The 15782-nt window shown below is 42.2% G+C and overlaps 1 pseudogene; it reads right to left on the bottom strand.

Annotated features, from left to right (window-relative positions):
- Positions 1-397: 397 nt before the first annotated feature.
- LOC142383666 (uncharacterized) lies at positions 398-15275 on the bottom strand (annotated as a pseudogene).
- Between the last annotated feature and the right edge of the window lie 507 nt (positions 15276-15782).

Below are 15782 nucleotides of genomic sequence, written 5' to 3'. Positions count from 1 at the left end.
TCTCTTATTCTATCAGCCAACTGCTGCCTCTCTGTGACTGGTGAGGCTGGTTAAATAATGAATTTAACTAAATTCTTAACAATTTAAGCTTGAAATGCCTGCAGAATATGAGAAATATTTCCACAATGGCAACATATTTATTTAACATACAATGTCCACCTGGTACAAAATTAGTAATGTCTATCAATGGTGGTCAATTTCATTGACTTTTTATCAATTATCAACAAATTCTTGTAAAAACGTATGCAGATTATCAAAAAACACAATCTTGAGGTCAATGTGACATACACCTCTAGGTGCTACTTGGACACATCATCAGTGATGAACCCAAGGTCATGGGGTGTTTCGGGTCTTTGATCATCAAACACCCTCGCTCGGGCGACCCAGCCGGGGGTGATCAGCCCCCGACTTGTGTCCAAGTGGCCCACTACTCCACGGATCCCCCCTCCGGATCCATAGCCATCTTGAGGCTTTATCCGCAGCCTCTATGATGTTCCTGATGGCTCGCCTGCACAGCTGACCTTTTACTCCGAGGACTTTTAGGGTTCGGGTTAGTGACTGGCCAGCAAAACCCCGGCACCCTACCTCAACTGGTTTGCTTTCCAGCCTTTACTCCGACACTCAGCCACCAGTTCAGCATACTTGGCCCTCTTGCGTTCATTTGCCTCCTCCATTCTGTCTTCCCAGGGGACAGTAAGTTCAACCAGCATCACTTGCTTTGCAGACTCTGATGTTAATACCATGTCTGGTCGAAGTGCAGTGGCTGTGATGTTCTCTGGGAACTTGAGCTGTCTTCCCAGGTCAACTTGGAGCTTCCAGTCCCGTGACGTGGTGAGAAGCCCTCCAGAGGAAGCTGGCTGATGTTGTGCCTTCTCCCCAGCTCTGACAAAGGTGATGGTGTGCTTGGGGGTGTGCTGGTACCTGCAGTTAGAGATTGCTGTGCTGAGCGTGTCTGCCAGAGCCCTGAGACAAGGCCCTGATGCCAGCGGTACCGCCCCTCCCCCAAGGCCTTCGGGCAGCAACTGAGGATGTGCTCGAGGGTGGCTCTTTTCTGGCACAGCTGACATGCCGCAGTGTCTGCTAATCCCCAGCGCTTCAGGTTGGTTGGACTTGGGAGAACGTCATATACGGACTGGATAAGGAACTTAATGTGCATGGGTTCGAGTCTCCAGAGCTCTGTCCAGGTGACTTTACGCTGCTCAGCTTGCTCCCACTTTGTCCAGGCGCCTTGCTGGTGCATAGCCACCATCTTGACTCGCCGATCTTCCTCCACCTCCGCCCTTATCTCATCCTGTACCATTTGTCGCTTCTCCCTTCCTCTGACTTTGTCATAGCGGGGCTTGGGCCGAGACCTGCGTGACCCACTGCAGTGTTGCCCACTGAGATGTTGTGCTGTAGCCTTGCCTCTGCTCTGTCAACGGCTTCCTGTGCCTTCCACTTCCTCCCAGTTTTCACGCGGATTCCTGCTGTGGTGACTTTTCTGTCCTTCTCTAGGCGTTGCCAGGCAGATGTTAGTGATCCTGATGTTACCCTCAGCTGGAAGTTGTTATAATAGTACAGGATGAGGTTGGTGATCGTCGCTGGGACATGGTGTTTCGTCAGTGCTGTTTCAACAAGCTTGTGGGGAATGGATCCATAGGCGTTTGCGAGGTCCAGCCAGAGTGTTGCCAAATCCCCTCTGCTCTCCCGTCACGGATCAGCTGCGATACCACCCCTGTGTGCTCCAGGCATCCCGAAACACCTGGGACTCCACCCTTCTGAACTGAGGTGTCTATGTAGCCATTCTTCAAGAGGAAGTCTGTGAGCCGTTGGGACACTATCTTGAAGAAGATCTTCCCCTCAACACATAGCAGCGAGATGATGCGGAACTGCTCGATGTTACTTCCTCTGCAGACCTCCTCTGAGTGGCAACCTTTCCCCTACGGCAGATCACCTTCATGATCTTCCAGAGTCGAACAAGGAGTTTGGGGCACTGCTTGTAGACTCTGTACGGGACTCCACTGGGGCCTGGGGCAGAGCTTGATCTTGCAGCCATCACAGCTTCCTTGACCTCTTTCAGGGTGGGCTCTGTGGTGTTAAACTGTACCGTGGGCTCTGGCGGCTTTACCAGAGACTCGCATCGGCCAAGATCTTGTTCTCTTAAGGGATCGCTGAACGTGATGTTGAGGTGATGGTTGATCTCCTCCACAGGACACGTCAGGTTGCCGCTTTTCTTCTGCCCCAGAAGTCGCTTGGTGAAGGTGAACGGGTTGGTTATAAATGCCTTGCGCTTCTTGGCCCTCTCCTTTCCCTTCTTTCTGTGCCATTCAGCTCTCCTGAGTGTGATGAGCTTACTTCTCAGGATCTGTCTGAGCTCAGACAAGGCATCTCTCTCCTCCTCCTTTGCTGCCCTGAACTGGCTTTTCAACGTCCTCAGCTCCTGCCTCAGCTGACTGATCTTGAGATCTCGCCGGTTAGGTCTCGCTGGCTGTCTATTCCCAGGCCTCTCTGTCACCCCGAACCATTCGGCTCCGATAGTTGTTATCAGGATGCACATTGCCTGAAGTTTGTGATCAACATTGCCCTTCGCTGTTGTTTCCATAATCTTGTCTATATCTGCGTCCAGCTGAAGCCACTCCTTGTTGTTGGCGGCAGGCCACTTGACCCGACGTAATTCTGGATTTCCCTTCTGCGGGGGGACTGGTGCAGCTTGGAGGTTCCGGGCACTGTGGTGAGGCTCCGGGCCTGGCTCCTCCTCCGTCTGACCAGGGTCTGTGACGAGCAACAAGAAGTGACAAAAAACATCCACTGTATCCAGGTATAAACATTAAAAAAGCCGTAAACAATAAAAAGAAGCTTTAAACCTCATAAATCAAAGTTGGTGCACTCTGATGGAGAGCCAGGAAAGCTGGTTATGGAAAAAAAGGAGTGATCAATGGTATTAACAAATCGTTGATGCTCAAGACAGCTGTTCTCTTTTGAGACCCTAAAGTTTGATTCAAAGCACTTTATCTTCCAATCTAACCTGAGACAGTTGAATCGATGGTAGCAGGTGGTTGTAAACTTGTTCTTCAAAAGCTGTACAATATGAAGTTTACCGAGGGGGCGGGGCCAACAATGACAAGGAGAAAGACTGTCAAGGAAAAAGAGTTGGGAATTCATCCCCTAAGGTGGCATCCTATCAGATTTTCTGGGCTGGATCATAAATCAAATTTCTTTCACTTGATAGCTCAATTTATCCTCCAACAACATGCATAAAACTTCAAAATTACATAGCAGCACCATTTTAAAAAAATCAATGTATATTCTTTTTTGTACCTCATACACACTGGCTACTTTACATATTTTACTTTACTTCTACAGAACTATTCACTTGGTAGTTCTTTTAAACAGATGGTTTAGTCATGAGAATGTACACATCAAAGTGTTGTTGATGACTTGTGAACTTTTTTCCCCATTTCCCAGCCATGCCACCATTCAGAGCACCTTTTTATATTTGGTGGAGAAGATATTCCATCATCCTCTATCTGTAGGCGTGGCCATTGGACGCTGAGCTACACTTACATCATCAAAGAACTTAAAAAATAGACAAAAGCAAAAATTAAGGAAAAATACATGATGAACCAAAAGGAATGTATTAACGCAGAAAATGTGTCTTTCAAGAGCAGACTGTAGATTTGGTATATTGGACAGTGACAGGACTGTCACTGTAACCCTAACCCTTTGTCTTCACTTTTTTTATATACCTCCCTTTATTCTTAATGATCTTGCTACTTATTGGTGAAAGAGGTGGACAAAATATAAAACAGTACAATAAAGTTAATTTGCCATTTGTCAGGACTGCAAGATGGCACAAGTGTGGTCAATGACACACGAATCATTGCTGCAGTGAGAGTCTTCATGCCAACTGCACCTTAACTTTTGTTTCATTCTTCTGCTGAATGTAAAGACTGCAGTGTATACAACACTGTTTAAGAAATCAAATCATCTCGGAAAATTTAAAGAACAGTTGCAACAACTTGCAGTTAAATTACATGCTAAAAAATAAAAATAAATACGTCGATGTAGCAGTGTTGGTTCAAAACCTCTCTTTATTGTCCAGCTGCTGTCACAGATGTGCACGTTATCCATACCATGTGCAAACCCACGTAATCACAGTTCCGGATTTTTCAAATTCGTGATGATAACACGTCATATAGTCCCACACTTTTTTAGCACGCACAGGACCCAGCGTTCATGATTTCCAAGAAGAATTTCACATTTTGATCAGTCGGCTCACAGGACAGTATTCCACCTCCTCACAGAAGGCAGTGGTGTTTCCACACAAACATTAAACCCACATATCTAACTAACTTCTCTTAGTTTTTAGCCAGGTGTATTGTTGGCCCAACACAATGTCTGTACAACATCTACCGCACGTCTCTTTACTGCTTTACTTTATTATACTTTTTAAGGCTACAACATAGATCCACTTGCAGGTGAGCATACTGTATATATGGCACCATAAAAGTCAGTCTGCCACACATGTTTGAGAGCAATTGCAAGGGAAGTAATGCAAACCTATTTGTGTTCTATCGTAACAGTATTACTGGCAGCTTGTCACTGACCACTGGAACGACAGAATGGACTTTCTATCACTGTAACATGCTTAAGCACCCATCACATAAGTGCTCAGTCAAAATGCATCAAGATAAGGAGAGCATTCACACACACACACTCACGCACACACTCACACTCATTCACTGCCAAAGCCATAAAAGGCGCAGATGCCCAAAGGAAAGGACAACATTCAAGTCAATACAGTTAAACATTTCTGCTGAGTGGACATTACTATGTATGGGGGATTAGCACTTGGCTCAGGGAATAGACAACCATACCGACTGGTGTGTGGGTGGGTGTCTTTTTGAGTATGTAATTGGGAGAAAGAAAAAAAAGAAAAGAAACTGGCCCGACCCCAGTCTCAAAATCCCTAATAGTTTGGAACTTTCTTCTTGTCTTCTCTGTTTTATAAAAGTAGTATAACATTGCTTTGTGTCTCCTGAGATTAGTATTTATCAAAAAGTTATTTCAGTTTAAAACTGAGAAAACATAACACTTGTTGGAAACAGAATTACAGCTTTGCAAAACGATTAATAAGTCTGTAATTCCTTCAAGTTGCAGGGTATAACAATAATTAAGATCTATGGGAAGATCCATGTTATCAAAAACAATTTTTAGAAGTTTATAAATGATTTGCTCAATGAACTCTTATCTTTAAAAAGACAAAAAAAAAGAAAAACATACATTTATATCCTTCTGGGTCCTTCTACACATGAGAACAGCCTATTTTTTTATGCCATCATGCACCACTAGGGGTACCTGAAAGAGGGCAATAAAAGCGGTTGTGAATGTTTTTTGTGAGAAGTCCAAAGAAAACCATCCATCCATCCATCCATTTTCTATACCCGCTTAATTCATCGGTTGGGTCGGGGGGGGGGGGGGGGGGGGCGGGGGGGGCTAGAGCCTAACCCAGCGGTCATCGGGCGAGAGGCGGGGCACACTCTGGACAGGCCGCCAGTCCATTACAGGGCCTCACAGAGACAAACGAGACAAACAACCACACACTCTCACACTCACTCCTAAGGACAATTTTAGAGACACCAATTTACCTAACATGCATGTTTTTGGACAGTGGGAGGAAGCCGGAGTACCCGGAGAGAAGCCACGCATACACGGGGAGAACATGCAAACTCCGCACAGAAAGGCCCCAGCCGGGAGTTGAACCTGGAACCCTCTCGCTGTGAAGTGACGGTGCTAACTCCAAAGAAAACCCATTTCAGAAATTGAGAATTGTACAAATCTGGTAAAGCAAGAACAGACAATCATGCATTACCTCATCAAAGAGGCAAAAACATGGCAAGATCTGCATTACTTCAAAGTACACAAAAATAAACACTGACGTAACGTTTCCTAGATTGAAGATAGATAGATATGAAGACAAAGATCATCGGAGTGATACGGAAGCTGCTTGTTTTCTCTTCAACGATAATTTTGCCAATCTATATAGAAGTGCGGTATTTAAAACGTTTGCCATTTCCAACTTCAGCTCTAGAAGTCAGTAATTATTACACACTGTTCCTTTCAAAGTAAACAAGTTTTTCTTTTCCTATTTTTGTAATAGAACATTAAAAATTACGTAACAACTTTTGAAGTGTAATGCATGCATCCTGCTGTGAAATCCTCCTCCTAAAGAAGTTCAGAAAAATCTAAGTGGATTCAGGGCCTTCTGACTTTTGTCCATGTGCACGTGCACCAACAAGTGAGTTTGCCTTTATCTAATCCATAATTAGATTATGCTAATGCTGAAAGAGAATCCAAAAACTAATTATGATGTGAAGAAAGGAAAAAGGATTTCAATCAAGACCTCACTGTTGTAGAACCTGTAACATTTGTAAGTTACTGTAGTTTGCATCATATCTGATCAGATGTCAAACTAAAAGAAGAGGTCCACTGCTATTTAAAAGCCAGCAGGAACAGCATAAACCAATAATGTAAGAGAAAGTGTATGATAAAAATGACTAAAGCCAAGATAATTCAGCCAATTAATTTCATGATAATTCCATTTTCTCTCTCCCGTATCTCTATTATTCTCCTCCCGTCTTTGCTGGTTCTCACAGTCCTGCCTTGCGGGCAGTAAGTATATGCACGATGAACACATTTAATTTTCCCTGTTAGTCCACAGCGCGGCCAGAGGTGAGCTTTAATAAGGATCAATGGCACTTTATCCTGGACAGGACCCACTCCTGTGCATGCAAATCACAACACCAGCAATGGATTCAATTAAAAATAAGAACCTCCAACCACGAGCGCTGGAAATTCAATTAAAGGATTTATGCAAAGGTTCGCTGTCTTTTTTTGTGTTGCTGTTTCTGTTTATGTAATGAACTTTTCATATCAAGAATCAATACTTAATCTGGAGTGGAGCCATAAGAAGGGTGATGGGCTGTTTTCACATATGCGTACTGGATATAATTCAAGAACGACATTTAAATAGATTTGGCTGCAGGACATGTTACAGCAGTATTCTACTCACTAAGCAGGAACTGAAGACATCTACTGCAAATCTATGAGTGTTTTTCTGAAGGTATGACATATCTCATGCTATACCCACATATGAAGTTTACAAGAAGTATCAGATGGGGCACACTTCAGATAACAGTGATTCTCAGGGAGGTCTCATAGAACTGACCCTCACAATAAGCCAAGCATAGAAACTAAAAGGCTAAGGCCCCAGTGTTCACCCTTAGGTGTGTGTTTTGGCCTAATGAAATTGGATCTCTATAGACAATAACCCTTGTAACAAGATTGAACTGGGACACCCATGTCAATATTCATAAATGGGATTGTTGGCTTTTCATGTTTGTGTGCACGGATGTGCATTGCTCTCATACCAGCATGCTCCACCTGAGTAAAATGCTTTCTCATTGCTTGTCCACCTAGTGGAACACACAAAACAAGAGTGTTCTGGCCGGACCTCAAAATGTGGGTGGGGACCCATAATATTTTCCCACACCTTCATGATTAGAGTATTTAAGCTTTCCCTTAAGTTCCTCAGAAGTTTTTGATTAATCTGCAACAGATGTGCCAAGAGAGGTTGTTCCAAGACGGTGGTGTAAAAAGGGATGCTGTGTCAACAGAAAAGAGGTGCATAAAATAAAAGCTGTACAATAAACATCCAGACAGTTAATGAAGAAGGGCACATAAATTAGCAACCCTGCATATGTACACGCACACACACACACACATATATATATATATATATATATGTGTATGCATGTCACTATCATCAGAGCATACTGATGTGAAATGAGCTGCTAGAGCAATACAATTTGTGTTGACTGCACTGTAGGCACATCCTGCTGGATTATATTGTATTTAAAGGTGTTTCAATATAAGGAAATCCAATGCAATGACAACAAAACCACAGCTTCCAAGGTAACCATTGCTGGATCACTTTAATGAGACAGTGTGCACAATGGGTAACACTGATTACAGAGCTTTACATCATGCAAGTTTCCTTTTCTTTTTCATTCCCCTCAGTACTTGGCAGGAAAAAAAACTCAAGAATTGAAGCATCATTTTGAAGCAACTCTAATCAGCTCCCTTCAATAAAGTGCAAACAAAATAACTTAACAGATGGCACACCATAAATTGACAGTGTCGAGAGCTCTATCCTTCAACCCATCAGCACTCTCGATGAAGGAGAGTACCGAGATGTGGAGCAAAAGAAGACTAAAATTACCGCCTGTATGAAAAGTGAAACTAGACAGGCTATTCAAATCCTGGCTCGGCTATAAATAGGGTAACATACACACAGCTAATGTGGTGGATTAGTAGCAGGAAGCAGACAGACAGTCATCACAGTCATTGTTCCCCTTAGCTCACCAGGTCTTAGATCCCAGCAGACGTCACCCTATCTACGAAATCAGTATCAGCCGGAGACTTCGTCCATTCATAAAAGCAGTTTCATAAAACTATCAGCCCCAGAGTGTCATTCACAAAGTAGGCAAAGGGTCCTGTTTCTGAAGCTGATATTCTGTCAGGATGTTACCCTCCCTTTCCTCTTCACTGCACCATATAAAGTAAGTGTGTAACACAATACACACTTAAAGACCCTTTCTTCATATTTATATAAAGCCTGATGGCAAGAGATCAAGGCTTAAGTGCTTGTTTACTGTGCTCTAGATCTAATCCAATTTTTTCTAACCAAAGCTTTGTCCCTTGCAATGAACTCTGACTGATAGACGAAGCTGAACAGTTGTTGGTATGGCTCTTACTTAATTTGCTTGAAATGGTTGATCTTATTTATTCAACTAAGTCACAATGCCTAAGTAACAATCGTTGAAGATGAATAATATATTCAATAGTAATGACATTTTGCTCCATTTGTGTTTCAAGAGAAGAAACAATTTATTACCGTTTATATTATTGCAGTTATATAGTTGTCTTTTATTAATCTGTTTAAAGGAAGCAGTTAGTACAGCAAACAGTGATGCATCTGCAGAAAAACCTTAATTGCTATTGTTTCATTGAATCAGTGAATATAGCAGCTTTCCGCTTCATCCTGCTAACAACATACTGCCAGTAGACACTCCCTCACCTTTCCCTCTCTCCTAATCACCAATTAGGACTCCATTAGTCTGGCCTGGCAGCTCATTTGCTTGGAAGGCGGCTGAGGGGACCTGTTATGTGGGACCTCTGCCCACAGTGTTCCGCCCCAGCGACCACCGCATGGCTGTCATGGTAATACTGCCTCTGCGTCTCACTGTTTCACGAGTAAAAGTGCCCCCCCCTCCTCCTCCCTCACCACTTCCTGCCTAACAATGCTTTGCCAGGGAAATCCTCTGCCACTCTGGCAGGCTGCGAGCAGAGACTTCCCCTCTGAGGATCGAGGGAAGCGGGAGATGCAACGGAGGGGAGCAACTAGAGGGCAGTCAACATAAGTCTGTGGAGCCACTTGTTAGGCACTTCATTAAATGTCTGTCCCTGTGGTGAACAGGTGAAGTAGGACTCTTATTAACTGGGTAAGGAGACATCCCTCAAGAGCTGGGTGACGGTTTACAGTGCCAGCTGCCCGGGCCGGCTTGTGTGGAACAAGGAAATGCAGGACCGCCCGAGAAAGAGGAATGGTGGGGTGCTGAGGAAGGAGTTTTGATGAGACAGAGAGCAGGGACTGAGTCATATTTAAAGCACTAAACAGCCCCTTAGCAACATCGTGAAATTATCCCACTGGCATATAAGACAAGGCCCAAAGCTCTCAGGAACTTGTTAAAGCTGCTGACTCCCTCTCCCCATCCTCAGCTTTCTCTTGGCTAGTAATGTCACACTAGAGGAACCTGGTCAGAAGTCCAGCACTTGCATATGTAAAAAGGTAAGTGGATGCCAAAGGTAGCAAAGAGTGAGATGGGGACAAAGCAAGAGGGTAGTGAATAGTGCATATATTTGTGAGATCATGATAGGTATTAAGACAGCGGGAAATATTCCACTTGGATTTCAGTTAGTTTAAATCAAGCCATTTCGGGTTCATTTAAACAAGGTTATCCTGAGTTAAAGCCCTCATTTATAAAGCTTGTTGGACTATCAGGAAAATCTGACCAACTTGTCGTCATAGTGGAGGTGATTAGCATGATAAAACTGACACACATCTCAGATCTTAAGCATTATCTTTGCTTGGCATGGTTTTCTTAAATACATTAAGGATATGTAAAAGCTGTTGGCACTTTTGTCAACAAATCAAATATAGCTAATGTACAGTTTGGCTTTCTTGAGTTGCTTTCTGTGATCCCATTTCCAATATGCTGGCATCTGCAGTCTTTGTAATCTCTACGGATCCCAGGAGCATGTACAAGCAATTAAAACAATAGCATCTTTATGCCCCTGCAACCAATAAACAAGCTAATGTCACTGCTGTGGAAAGACACACAGCGTCAGAGGCAATACCCCAGCTGGATTACAGCAGAGCTCTGTGCTTTTAATACCCAACTATAAAAAAGGTTTAAAGAAATGTATCCACTTTATTAAAAGTACTCCAAGGCAATAATATGCAATACAAACTGCAGTTGGGACAAATTCACAGGACATCCCATTTAAATCTATTTATCTCATTCTGCAATTCTGATGTCTTGTAGGATAGCTCTTAAAGATTTTTTTTCGCAAAGAATACCAAAATATTCATTTCGGTTTGGAATTGAAAGTGAAACAACAGCCATTAGTCAGTGTACATGCAAGTAAGACATGTAGTGGCTCAGCTTTGCCATCAGTTTGGTGCTAAAAACTGGTATTTCCCAGGAATAGCTGTTGACCTTTCGGTGGTGCTGACTGGGCATTGGCAAGGAAATATTAAGCCAAAACCTCTGGAGGGAAACTAGAAAGCAATGGGATCCGAAGCAGCCACAGGTGGTTTGAACCTGAGAACTTCCTTTTGCTCAACTGCACCACAATCTCAAAGAAGTCCATTCCACGAGTCAGTACATTTTTTCAACCTAATCCTGAGAATTAAAAGAGACTAGCATTTGGGGACATACGTATGGAGTATATATCATGGAAAGGGGGAGAGAAAAATGTACAGAATACTGGTGTGGTGAGAGGAGAGAGACAAAGTATGGGAGACCAATATGCTGCTTACATTGGCTTTGTCCCAGTTGTTTAATCTTGTGGCTGTCTTGGGAGCAGTCCTTTACCTTCTGTTTCCTTTTTCCCTGGCAGACTATGAATTACCCTCACCCTTTTTTCTTTAAGATTACTTCTTATTCTGTTTGGGGAAAAAAAGAAGTCTGAAACAACCCATGGTAAGAACCCATGCAGCAGGGCAAACAGAACCCCAATCCAGTACTAGAGTCAGTATAAAACTGGGTAATTGAAGGCAATTTTAGAAAGGAGGAATTAGAGAAAGGAAATCTGTGTGTGTGTGTCTGTGTGTGTGTGAAAAGTTGATATTTTTGAATAGTTGGCTTCATTTGCACTGCTCTGTTTTCACACACAGTTTCACACTCTGTTTTGGGCAAGGAGACAAGCTCGACATCCTCCAAGGCCAGGTTATGCTATCTTTGGCCCAACTGAGGAAAAGAACTGGCAAAGCTGATCCCAATGTGACCCTCAGAAAATGAAAAGAATGTGACAGAGAAATTCAGTCAAGACCAACAAAAGAGCAGAGCAAAGAAAAGTATAGAAATTGTGGGTGAACATTTATCCATGAGACAAATGAACCAGTCTCTTTATGCTAATGTAATACTCTAAAATGTCCAATACAACCGAGAGGATGTTTCTGGTTTTAGATTTTACATATATAATGACCCGAATGACGGATTCAGCGGGTATAGAAAATGCATGGATGGATGGATGGATGGATGGATATAATGTGTAAAAGAAAGCAAGCCCTCTTTCAAGTTTAAAGTTTTAGGTATCAGCAAGTACTAATAATAAAAAAAACATCTGGTCCTTACCAGGTCTTAAAGTTAGGTTGATAAATCTCAGATCAACAACAACACATATTACATTATATTATACTGTATTACTATCCATTCAACAAAAAATAAGCATATTAAAAATAAGTAAACTCCTTTTATTCAAAAACTCGTTGAACCGATTTTAACAGCAATAAAGTTAGCATTTTTTTGTACCGTTTTATCAGTCTCTTGTCTCTTCCTTAAAGCATCGTTTCAGTTCATTAAGGTTTAGTGGAATTTATTTATGTAGGGCCCTCTTAAAGTCCCACAGCAACATTTCAATAAAGTTAAAGTACACACTTTGAGCCATTTCAACATCTTGATTCTTTTCTTTTGCAGCCATTCGGTTGTAAATTTACTGCTGTGTTTCGAAACAATGTCCTGTTGCATGATCCAATTTCAGCAAAGTTTCAGCTGTCGGACAGATGGCTTCTCGTTTGACTTTAGAATACTCATCAGTCTTCCACCACCATGCTTGACAGTTGACATGAGGCGTTTGTGCTGACATGCATGGCTTTTCTTCGATAAACTAGGAGCTGTGTATTATGGCTAAACGCCATTTTAACTATGGTCTCGTTTCTCAAAAGGACACTTTTTTTTCTAGGAGTCTGAGGTTTTCAGATGCCGCTTTGCAAGCCTAACCAGTACTGCCATGTTCTTTTTAGAGAATACAAGCATTCTCCTGTCAACCCCATCAAACAAACCACACTTGTTCAGTCTTTTCTAATTTCACTTACACAAAGTTTAATATCCAACAATAAAACGGAGGCCTCTAGAGTCTGAGATGTAAACTTTGGGACTGTCTGCTGTTTCTCTGAGCAATGCATGGTCTGACTTTCGGGTGAACTTGCGAGACGTCTACTCCTTGGAAATTTGGAGGTCAACTGTCCTAAATGTTTTCCACTTGTGAATAATCTCTCTCCCTTTAGAATAATGGCATTTTTAGCCTTCCAGATTGATGAGCAACAACATTTACTTCTCTAAGATAATTGGTAATGTATTTTCTCCTTAGCATCGTGTTAATACTCACGCTTGACCAGCAAACTGCAAAAACATCTGTTTCTATGGAGGTACTCACACTTGCTGATGATTCATGAATTAAGTGCATTTGATTAGTAGGACCTGGCTGCTTCTTACTCTTTTAATTCCCCTGAAAGCAGTAAGGGTGAACTTAGTTTTTCCACACCATTCTTCTCCCGTTTGGCTTAGATTTTGTTTAAAAAAAACAATGGAACAATCTAATATGCCATTTGTTGCTGTTCATCTGCAGTTGTATTAACCATCTTTAAAATATTTAATTTTTTTGCTGATCTGAGAACTTAAAAGAGGGTATACTTTCTGTTCACAGGACTGTAAGTCACAAACAACCATTCAAATCATGCATTCAACATTCTATCTATTTAGTAGCTCGAGGCCTGCTCATTTATACAAAATATTTCTTTGGTGTGAGAGCATGAAGAGATGGAAAGCAGGTATAAAACAACCTTTAAAGACATACAATGAGAGGGGAAATAGCATGAAGCCAACTGAGAAAGTGTTAGCAACAGCAGTGTAAGGATGTTTTCACGACACATTATGTTTGAGTACAACATGCCACGCGCTGCTCTATGATTGTTTCAGGGGAATCGTTTTCTGACAGGTGTTAGAAAAGGTCCCTGGGTAGGAACAAGAGCATTCTCCAAATACACATTCATAATTACACATCGTGCACTAGGCAAATAAAGAGATGACAGTGACCTCCCTGATGGTGTTTATGTTGAGGTAAAGTTTGTGAGGGTAACACAAGTCATATATGCCAGTTATACTTTTATCTGATGACTGTAGAAATATAATATTGTCAATCTTTTAACACCCACACAGGCGGACAGTTGAATTCCCCAGAGTGACAGTGTTCAAAATGCTTAAATCAAACTAACTGAGAAGCCCACCTTCTTCTAAGCTGCATATAAATGTACTGAACAAGTAACGCTTCCCCCTTTGGGCCAGCCTCACTGCTTCACTACATCAACAATGAGGTCAAAACTGTTTAACATCGATTTGATGAGAGTAAGTTTACACTTAATAGATGCCATACTAAAAAAAAAAAAAACAGCCTGGACCACGTATACTCAATACTTTTAGAGTCTGTTATTACAGTTAGTTCACTTCAATACATCTAATTTCTCTGTGTTTGTTTCCATTCCCTCATCATACCAAACCACAGTCAACTAGATATTAGACAATCTTCTAATTAACAGTAAAACCACAGTCTAGTGGTCACATGTGTAATTTCTCCGTAGAACGCATTCACCATTCCCAGTGCTCTGTGTGTTGAAGCTACAGGCTTTAATCTCATTGTCCCTTATGCTAGAATAACTGAGTACTTTCTTGGCAAAGGCGTCTTGAGCTCAAGGGTTACTGCATGGTCGATCCTCCAGCAAGGTCCTTTCCATTCTGATTCAATCAATCTTTATTCCATCCACTGCCTAAATCAATTGCACTCCGCCTGGGATGCCCGGTTAAAATGTGGGGAGGCACACAGTCAGACAGGGTACTCCATGCTACAGCTACGTACACACACTGAAAGGGTTTCCCCGCTCAGCGTACAGAGTCATGTGCTGGACCAGTCCTACATCTAAAAACGGATCAAACAACTCCACTAATATCTGCTGTTATCTTTTAAATCTTATATTTTTGAAGACAATTAAAAACTCTTATGTACTGGAGACAAAGACTGCCCGTTTTCTGGAGACAAAGAAGACATGAACAGTTGTTAACTCATCCATCAACGCAGCATTCCTTGCTGTAAGTATCGTTCGTTTGTTCATCATATACATATACTCTTAGCATCCAATCTACTGTTAAGACTTTTTTTCGCCCTCTGTTTGCACAGTTTTGCTAATTATTTCCTCGTGGTAATGAGCTAAATAAATGCACTAGAAATTAAGCACCTGTAATACTGACATGCTTCAATATGCACTCTTTGTTGGTTTTTCTTCCCAGTTTATTTCCTCAAGCACTGGTCCCCCATCCCAGCCCCGGAGCTTCCTTGTAGTAACCTTGTAGTTTCCAATTAAAGCAGGGTTGAACACACTGGCCTCTTCATCCAGCTCCTCCACCACCTGCAGGCACCTGGCAGCTGAAAAAATACAAACCCATTTTAATAAGTTCTTTTTGAAAGTATGTAGTGACTGGTGTTCATGCTCCAATGCCCTGGGTTATGAGTAAACTACACAGAAGCAGGCCCTACCCCACAGCCTGCAGCTCAAAGCCTGGAGCAGGTCTGGCCTTGCAAAGGATGGCCTTGATAGTGACTCGATTCATCTGCTCCATTAACTACAATAAAACCTTGTTAATGACAGGTTAGTGTATCTCAGTTCATCTCTGTAATCCTAAATCTGTAATCAATAAATGTAAAAAAGTCACAGAAAAGAAAAGTATTGGAACAATGGTTAAACTGAAAGTGAAATGTGGTTTTAACCATCCATCCATTTTCTATACCGCTTCTCACACTCCTTTCTAAGGTCAAATAAGAATAACCAATTCACCTAACATGCATGGTTTTGGACAGTAGGACAAAGCAGGAGCATCCGGAGAGAACCCACACATGGACGGGGACAAGATGCAAACTCAACACAGAAAGGCCCAAGCGGGGATTCAAACCAGGAATGCTCTTGCTGTGGAGCGGCAGAGCTAACCACCACACCACTGTGTAACCCCCCTGGTTTAAACCATAATTGCAAAATCAGCACCACCTTCAACATTCAATCAATCTCTAGTATTAATACTCAAGTATTAAGACACAATGCAGCAGCCAGCAACCTTTTTTGAATGTAAACG

Source organism: Odontesthes bonariensis, chromosome 1 (assembly GCF_027942865.1).
Source record: "Odontesthes bonariensis isolate fOdoBon6 chromosome 1, fOdoBon6.hap1, whole genome shotgun sequence".
NCBI lineage: Eukaryota > Metazoa > Chordata > Actinopteri > Atheriniformes > Atherinopsidae > Odontesthes > Odontesthes bonariensis.
The sequence above is the reverse complement of the archived record's forward strand: the minus strand, read 5'-3'. Positions and strand labels throughout refer to the sequence as shown.